Source organism: Oryx dammah, unplaced genomic scaffold (genome assembly GCF_014754425.2).
Source record: "Oryx dammah isolate SB20612 unplaced genomic scaffold, SCBI_Odam_1.1 HiC_scaffold_6, whole genome shotgun sequence".
Classification (NCBI taxonomy): Eukaryota; Metazoa; Chordata; class Mammalia; order Artiodactyla; family Bovidae; genus Oryx; species Oryx dammah.
The window spans coordinates 31,728,736-31,737,736 of record NW_024070190.1 but is presented as its reverse complement, the minus strand read 5'-3'; the positions used below and the strand labels follow the sequence as shown (position 1 = coordinate 31,737,736).

Sequence of the window (9,001 nt, the reverse complement as noted above, 5' to 3'; positions counted from 1 at the left end):
TATTGAATATAGTCCCCTGTACTTTCTGTGACATCCAGGTTCTGAGAGTCAGGATGTCTCTGAGAATCAGGACCACCTCTGGCCAGGTGGTCCAGGCCTCAGTGGTCTGTTAAGGTATCTTGCCCTGGAGAAACCACTTGAGTTTATACATTAACGATGTCAATAACAGCAATTCTTGTACATTAACAGTGCTATTCACAACAGCAACGGCACTACATTAACAATGTTCTTAACAGAAGCAATTTTAGTCATCTGACCCTGGTTGATGAGCGTTCGGTTAGCACAGGGCCGAATTCAGAGGGGAAAAGAAAGGGAATAAAGTTTGGGATAGACACACTGATGATAAACTCAAAAGGGAACGTGGGCTTAGAAAGACTCTGATTCAATAGGATGGGAGGCCGGAAGGGCTTGAGGGGCTCTGGCAGGGTGAGGCCACGAGGAACTCCAGCCCCCTCCCCCTCCCCTACCAACCCAGGAGGGGAGCTCTTCCCAGCCTCTCTGAGAGGGAGTAGGGATCCCAGCGTCTTTAAGAGAGTCCCAGGGGAGAGGCGGGCTGAGGCGCTGCGCTGGGAACAAAGACCCACGGAAGGGTCCAGCCCAGCGCAGTTCCCCGGGGGCCGGGGCGAGGGCCGCCCACCCCACCTCAGCTCCTCCCTCTCCTCCCTTGCTTCCACCCAGAGGCCCATCGCGCAGCCAGAGCTGCGCCAACTTCGCCAACGTTTCCCAAGTTGCTGGGGCGCAGGGGTGGGAGCTGGGTGGGGTGAGGAAGAAGAGGAGGAGGAGGAGGAGGGCTCCCCGGGCGCCTTGGACGCGGTTCAGGAATCTGCCGCGGCTGCCGGCCGCTCGCGGACTCCGGCCGAGCAGGGAGCCAGGCAGGACCGCTTGCTCGCTGCGCAGGACGGCGCCCGCCTGGCGCCGCTTTCCGCCCGGCGTGCGAACCGGCGGGGCCGCGCCTCCCTTGCTCCCCGCCGCTGTCCCTCCGGGGGCGGAACGCAGAGCCGGGGCCACGAGGGCACTGGAGTCCCAGAGCCGCTTCTGCCTGGTCCTGCCGGGAGGAGGGCAAAGTTGCGGGCGGATGCTGCCGGCGCCGGACCCTAGCCTCGGAGAGTCGGATCCGCCCCCGCTGGAGGAGGCTCCGTGGCGGGGTAAGTAGGGCGACCGCATCCCCGGAGCTGTCGCAGGGGCTAGGGGGAGGTAGCCCAGTGGTGCACACCCCCACCATCCCTGATCGGGCGCGCGCGCCAAACTTTGGAAGAAGAGGGGAAGAAACCGAAGGTGGGAGAGGGAGTTCTCGGCTCAGGGCAAGTTCCACGCAGGCACCCACACCTCCAGACCCACTGCAGCCAGAGTCACAACTGCCTGATAGGCACAGCTCATCACCCATCGAGCCACAGGCAGCGCATGCACGCCACACCGACCGCTTCAGCCCGACTGTACAATTCTGGGAGTGTGAACGTTTGGATCTTTTACACCAAGCATGTCCTCCAGCCCTCAAGTAAATCCACTGTCTTTGTCTGCTGCCCCACAGTGAGGCGTCCCCAAAGCGAGACTGGCCAGGAGAGGGGCTGCCTTGGCTTTGAAAAGTCGTGGCCAGGACCTCGAGGCTGACTGAGGAGTGGGGAGGAGAAACCAGACATTGCAGTCGGCTCTCCGGGTTCGTCAGGAGTGAGTTTGGTGTGTAAACTCAGTGTCTGGGTGATGTGTCTGGGTGTGCGCCGTCCTTCCGGAGGCGAGGCCGGGAGAAAGGAGGGAGTGATTCATAAACTCAGACCCGCCAGTGTTAGGGTCTGTGAGCAGAAAAGCCTGGCAGGCAGTGATGCCCTGGACAGCTGGGTGGTGGCAGTGACAGGACCTGAGAGGGAAGCACAGACCCTTCCCCCCAGCGGATGTGTTTCCTCACAGGGACTTCCAGGGGATGGGCTAAGGAGATTCCAGCCCTGTGTGTGTAAAACGTGGTAGGGGATGTTTAAGACTCTGAGTTCGTGGAGAAAGGATGGCGGTCCTGAAGTCTTACTTATTTTCACTGCACCTGAAGTTGTGTCTGATTTTGGATGCCCTGGTGTCCTGGGACTCCAGGATGTTTCAAAGGTTGAACTAGATCTAGTACAGTGCCAAGCACATCGCTGGTACTCAATAAATGGTTGTTTGTCGAACAATGACACTCATAGTTTATATGTGTTAGGGACATTCTATGAGCCAAGCCAGGTGGCCTCAGCTGGGTTGGAAGTGGTTTTTCTGCAGAGGAGGGGGCCCTGAGTGGTTCCAGGGAGCCCTGCTTGATCCGTTTAGCCCAAGCGGCACATTCCATTGCGCCCTGTGGGCTGGCACTGGGGACTGGAGTTTCAACACTGGCCTCTGCTTCCCTAAGAGGGGCAGTAAGAAAGGCTCCATGTCTGCATTTGGCTAAGCGGAGAGTGTTGTGGGATCTTCTTCCTGGCTCCTACTGGCCTGGAAGGAGGTGAGTTCTCATGAAGGGTCCTGCAGCAGTGGCCTGGTTCTGTGGTGGCAGCAGGTGGAGGGGTGGTCACAGTCCCTGTACTGGGTGGGTTCCTCTGCACCAGCTGGCGTGAGCTTCCCAGAGGAGTGGAAACATCTCATGTTCCCGGAACTGGGATTGCAAGCAATCTTGGGACTGATTCCCTAATGGCATGGAACTGGGAACATGCAAGGATGCGGTGGCGACTTGGCCGCCTAATCAGAAAGAAATGTGTCACTCCCCACCCCCACCCTCATCCCTTTGTCACTAGGTTCGGTGTGCATTTCAAGCATCTAAATGGTCTTAATGCTGAAATTAGCAAAGTTTGTAGGCAGCACCCAGGAATGTGGTCCCAGAGGAGAGAGTGATCTGGGTTTGGCCACCCCCCAATTTCAGGTGGAACACTGCAGCCAGTCCCTTCCCAGTATCACCTTTCCACCTGAACTATGTCTTCTGTGAATCACGAGCTCTACATTACCTCAGTAAGACTTTACATCCCTATAAATATCATTTTATCACCATTTTACAGATTAGTGAACTGAGGTTCAGAAAAGTTAAGTAATGTTTTGGGGGTCACACAGCTAGTGAGGGAACAAAGCCAGGATTTGAAACTGGACAGTCTGGCTCAGGAACCCATGCTGCTTCCACCAAGCCCAGCTGCCTCTAAGGACCCTAACTGGTTCTCCATAGCAACAAGGAAGCAACACTGATGCACTTACTGGGTCCTGGGGCCCCTGACTGCAGTCGTCTTTTTATACACACTCTGCCCAACCTGGCTTATACCGTGGGTCATGGAAATCAAAGGATAGGTGGCATCAGGCTGCTAGAGCCATATGCATCTGGAGTCAGGAACCAGTGGGGGCCTGGGAGCAATTGTGGGTCAGATATGGGGGTAATTCCAGTGAGAGATGATTCATTGCTTATCTGAGAAATGGGGACAAAGCTACCACTGTGACCACACAAGTCACAAGTTTGGGAGAAACTGCCCGGTAAACATCATCAAATGGATTACTATGTTCTTTTCCCCTTCTGGTCTTTTCCTATTACACAGGAAAATCGGCCCTCACCTGAGTATCCAGGGGCGGGTCCTTCCCCCCAACCCCACACACCCCCACGAGAGTTACACTCCCTGGCACTGTCTGGTCCTCAGGAGAGATGGACAGGCAGAGCTGAGACAGCCGGGGCTGTGATAACCACATGGCTCGTCTGTTCCCCAGCTTATGCTTTCTCACACAAGCCCCACAGAGGGACAGCAGTTACTGTTCCACTTTGAAATGAGGCTCAGAGGGGTGCAGTGGCTGCCCAAGGTCACAAAGCTAAGAAGGAAGTGCAGGTTCAGAGTCCCTTGGACAGCAAGGAGATCAAACCAATCCATCTTAAAGGAAATCGGTCCTAAATATTCATTGGAAGGACTGATGCTGAAGCTCCAATATTTTGGCCACCTGATGCGAAGAAATAACTCATTGGAAAAGACCCTAATGCTGGGAAAGATTGAAGGCAAAAGTAGAAGAGGGCTGCAGGGGATGAGGTGGTTAGATAGCATCACTAACTCAATGAACATGAATCTGAACAAACTCCAGGAGACAGTGAAGGACAGGGAAGCCGGGCATGCTGCAGTTCATGGGGTCACAAAGAGTCAGACATGACTTAGCAACAACAACAACAAATGTGAGTTATGCTGCCTTCAGGATTCCCTTCCAGGCACTTAGCGACAGCTGTGTCTATCTCCCTAGCCCCAGGGCTGAGAGGGGGGTACCCCTGCTGGGGCAGAGTCGCCACAGCTCTGCCCACCCCCATCTCTACCCCCAGTGCCTCTGATACAGGTGTTTATAGTATGGGGAAAGCAGGCAACCTTAAACAAGGAGCAGAGGATAAGCACCGCCCAGCCGGCCTTGCCCACCTTCCACGGGAAGCCCACCTGGGTGAGTGCCAGAGCCCTTGCAGTGCTGAGCGGCATAAATATTGGAGCCCTCTCCCTGCTTCACTGCGGCGTGGACTCACTGTCCAGGATGGAAGCTGGGAGACTGGGCTTGGGGAGGAGCTGCCCCATCCAAAGGGTGGGGCTATGCATCTTTGTCCCCTGGCTCCATTCCAGTGTGTGACACACGGAGGTACTTAGGGACTTTCTCAGAGGATGGGTGAAGACCAGGGAGCGGCTGTGAGCGCCTCTGTTGGAAAGTGATAAAGCAGGGAGCCAAGGTATCAGTCATGTGGAAATGCTCAGGCGGGCCTCTGCCCTTCACAAAGTCACGCAGGAGGAAAGGAAAACAGCTCTCCTTTTCATTCTTTAAACAGAAATACTTGTCCCCTTTTCTTGTCTGATGCTTAAACAGGTGGTAGCTCTGCTGCCTGTCCTGCTCTGAGCTTGCAGGTTCCATGGCTTGTGGCCCCTGGCAGGCTGGACACTATGTTCTGTGCTTGAAGGCCTCTGCCTTCGTCTTCATCGACCTAAATCTGGCAGTTGCTCCTGCACACCCCAGCACATCCCTGCTTCTGCAAGCTTGGAAGGAGGGGCGTGCAGGCCATGGGAGCCCCTGAGCACCAGTAACTTCAGGTCCCTACGGCCCATTGCTCCTTCTCTATGCCTCGCCCCACCTCCATGCCTCCCCTTACCCTCCTGCCCCACAAAGATGGCTGTGTGCTGAGGGACCATGGTTGTTCACGCTCTGGGAAATTTATCAGTGGAATTCCAGAAGGCTCTCTGAAAAGGACTTGAAGGGAGAAATGTGGAAAATAAATAAGCCAGTTAGTCCCCAGCTCAGCCTCTCCTGAATGCCGCAAGTAAACAGCTGGCCTGGGAAGCTCTGTCTTGGCCTCCGTGCTTACACCTGGCTCACTGGCTGCCTTACCAGGTCCCTCCTTCCTGCCTCTGCCCTGTCCAGCCCCTCCTCCTTGCCTTTGGGAGCCTCAAAAGTCAGGGAACACCCCCACCTCCGGCCTGTCCTCGTGCTGCGGGACGCTGGCACACTGGTGGCTAGGGACAACAGGAGCTTGTGGGAGAGGAGACCGCCCGAGGCTCCGGCACAACCCTGCTCCGTCCGAGCAAGTCTCTCTGCCTCCGCCCTGCTCATCGAGGCAGGGTGGTCTCTCGTGGTGAGTTTGACTTTGATGATGAAGAATGGTGGGGCTTTTTCCAATTTTGTGACATCTAAGGAAGCTTTGCATCTTAATCATGAGTTTAGAGTGGATGGAGCAAAGCTGATTTTCTCCAAGGTGGGCTCACATATGAAGAAACCCTCAAAACCCCGTTTACATTGTGGGGCTTCCTGGACTAACCAGCATGTCAAGGGTCTTTGCTTTTGAGCAAGTTCTGTCAGCTTAGGCCTTGTTTAGAGGTGTGAGTTTTAGGTGGTGTGAGTTCACAACAGTGTTTTCAAGAAGCTCAAGCACTCTTGTAAGTTTCTCTGTCTGGAGGGGTAGGAAGTAAACTCGTGATACATTAATACCTTCCTTTGATTCAGCTGACCCACTCTAAACCCAGTGTCCAGTAAGAAGGGAAGAACCAGGGTGCTAGGATGGGGGTAGCTCCCTGGTGGGACTGCCAGTTCAGGGCTCCACTTCAGTCACAGGGAGTGGCCGGGGGAGGGGGTGCTTCCCAGAGTTGTGGCTGTGGCTGTGCCTGTCGGGTCAGCAAACTGAACCCCCTGGGATCTGGGGAATGGGCACCACCCCTAGACTCTGGTCCTGCCTCCACGCCAGAGCCCTTTGTCCTGTTGTTGCCAGGCTTCTGAGAGGGAAGTTAAGGGGTAAGCCCTGTGGCTTGCAGTCTTGTTGGAAAAGAGACTGCACACCCACATACTCACAGATTAACACAAATCACTATGGGCCAGAGTACACTCACACATACAGAGAGAGAGAGAGAGAAAGATAAGCACAGCGATACACTCATCCCAAAAGACACATTATGAGATAGTGAAGAGTACATCTTCTACAGCCAGAATGCCCTCTGTATGGCTTAGTAGCTGTGTGACCTTGGACAAGTTGCTTAACCTCTCTGGGCCTTAGTTTCCTAGAAAACGGGGATGGTAATAGGTTATAAGTAATAAGGCTATAAAGGAATTTGCATCTGTGAGGAGTTTAGAAATGTGCCCCAACTATTGCTCACCACATACTCTTTGCCCCACACACTCAGGCCCAAGTGCACAAGACTTCCCAGAGAGGTGCTCACAAACTCATCAGCGAATGGGATCAGTCACTTTGCACTTTCTGAGTCCTTGTTCTCAGGATGCGTGGCATTCTCTGTACTAGGCTTGAATTAGAATTTATTAGAACGATCATTTCACTTTCCCTTAGGAAGATCTTTATTTTAGAACAATGTGGGCACTAACTCCCCCAGAGAAGGCTATGATTCCTTTAGCAGCATCAGTTTTCAAACTGGGTTCCATGGAGCCCCGGAGTTCAAGGACCCCTCAGAGGCCTGATAGAGGGGGGTTCCAGGCCTCTCCCCCATTTATCTGTTCTACATATTAGGTTTCCTAGGAAAGTTCTGGTTCATAAGAAGGCTCCACAGCTTAGACAGTTGAAAGCTCCCTGCTACAGGCTGGCCCAATCCCATCCTGTGTGCGCCTGTCCCAGCGTGCCACATGAGCCCCTGCCCAGGCGGGCCCCTACAGCTACCTGAGCACTGGCCCGGGGCCTCTCCCACTCTCTTCCCTGCTTCCCTCCTCCCCTCCGCTCCAGCTGCCTTGCCATCTGCAGGATTCTGCAAAGTGCTAACATGTCTGAGCCAAAATAGCGCTATCAGAGGAAATATTTTGAAAACAAACTGGGCCACCCCCCTGGCTGAGACTGCACTGATTTTCAGCAAAGCATTTCACAACTTCTGAGGTGGGTGGGCGGGGCCGTCTGAAAGAGGCCGGGGCCCGGAATCTGCAGGTTAGGACAGACAGGCCTGAAGAGGCCCAAGATTATTGCAAACCTGGAACCAGGAGGGGAGGTTATCCTCACAGGATAAAGAAATAAAAGCCTCTGAGACCACAGAGGTCAGGACCCCGTCCTCTTCTTCCTTTGACAGATACCACTGCCCTTTCAGTTTTCCACCTCCTTCTGCATCTGCTGCAGGTGCCTCGGGGCTGGGGACACAGGAGATAACTGGTGCTACCAGTTAGCTGCACACCCTGTGCTTAATTAGTGCTGTCTGGGCCCACACTCAGAGTTCTCACTGGAAGCTCTGGCAGTAGGTACCGTGTGATCACCGTTGTACAGACCGGCAGACAGAACCAGACAGACGGGGAAGTTGCTGGGACCCCGCTGCTGGTGAGTGCAGAGCTGGGTCTGAGCCTTGCTGCCTCACTCCAGAGTCAGTGCTCCTGACCCTGGGTGAATCCATCCTGCTGGAGCCTCGACTGGAGGGGCAGAATGGCTCAGCAGAACAGTCCTCTCGCTACACCCTACTCACAACACTGTCTCCTTCCTTCTTTTCTCATGGCTGGCTCCCTTCACCCTCAGGCCTCAGCTTAGATGTCTCCTTCTAGAAGCCTCGGTCAGTGGCCCTCTCTGCGGCTGCCTGCACGTCCCCATCCTCACTCTCTGCCTTGCTCTGTTGCCCCAGCCGCTTTCGTGGTCTGTGGTCTCCACCGGGCAGTGAGCTCTGTGAGCAGGACAGAGTCTGCCTTGTTCTCCTGTGTCCACTGTTCAGTGCAGCCCCCGGCAGGCACCGAGTACCACGCCTGACTGGGGAACACAAGTGATGGGTGTGACACTGGGCCCCAGGAGGAAGGAGGCATGGGACAGTGCCCAGGCTCCCAGGAGAGGATGCTTCTGCTGGGGGGCATCTGAGTCTGGGCCGAGGTGGTGGGAGTCACAGTGAGTGGGAGAGGGCCGCTGGTATGGACCAGAGGCCCTGTATGGGGCCAGGAAGGAACGGCAGAGTGGGACCCTGGGTAGATGGCCTCCTGTGGTCACTCCCCTGTGGGCTCTGGGCTGGGATCCCGAGGATGGGCCTGAAACCCTGCCAGAGACCCTTTTGAGTTAGGCAGACTGTGCAGTATGGGCCTAACAGCACGCAGTTCTCAGTCCTTTCCCCTCTCTGGACGGACATCCATTCATCTTCTCCTGGGTCTCAAACTCAACCCTCTCGGCCGCAGAGGCCCCCATGAGTGAGCCCTCTTCCCTGAGCAGAGTGAGAGAAGCCCAGCTGGCAGGCTGCCTCCTGGGGGTGGTTCCAGCTGCAGCCTCTGAGCTGTCCTCACGGAAGTGGTAGGGCCCTTAGTGCTGGGCTCCCCTCCACGCCACCCAGGGAGCACACGTGTGGTGCTCTGGCCAGGGCATCACCTGCCTTGGGTGCCTGCTCATGCCTGACATCATGCCGGGCGGAAGGTGCCTCCAGGCTAGAAGAGGGCAGGACACCTGGGCCCGAATAACCACCTTGGAGTCCAACGGTAATGAGCCCGCAAAGGTGCACATGAGGGAGGACCTGGGGATGGTTTCACGGAGCAGGTGGGCTTCCGAGTGCAGAGGTGGGTGAGGAGTCTAGCTGGACTGAACTGCAATGTGCAGGATGGACGAAGAAGAGAGAGAGAGAGA

General features: G+C 55.5%; 1 protein-coding gene across 3 annotated transcripts in view; it reads left to right on the top strand.

Moving 5' to 3' along the window:
* Positions 1–575: 575 nt before the first annotated feature.
* CHST3 (carbohydrate sulfotransferase 3) overlaps positions 576–9,001 on the top strand; it is a 39,340-nt gene continuing 30,914 nt past the window's right edge. For 2 of the 3 annotated variants that reach the window (XM_040242524.1, XM_040242523.1), the window contains exon 1: positions 613–1,145. The gene's annotated coding sequence lies outside the window, so the exon portion shown is untranslated. Of the gene's footprint in view, positions 1,146–9,001 lie in introns of all 3 variants that reach the window. The other variant, XM_040242522.1, reaches the window with a different exon arrangement.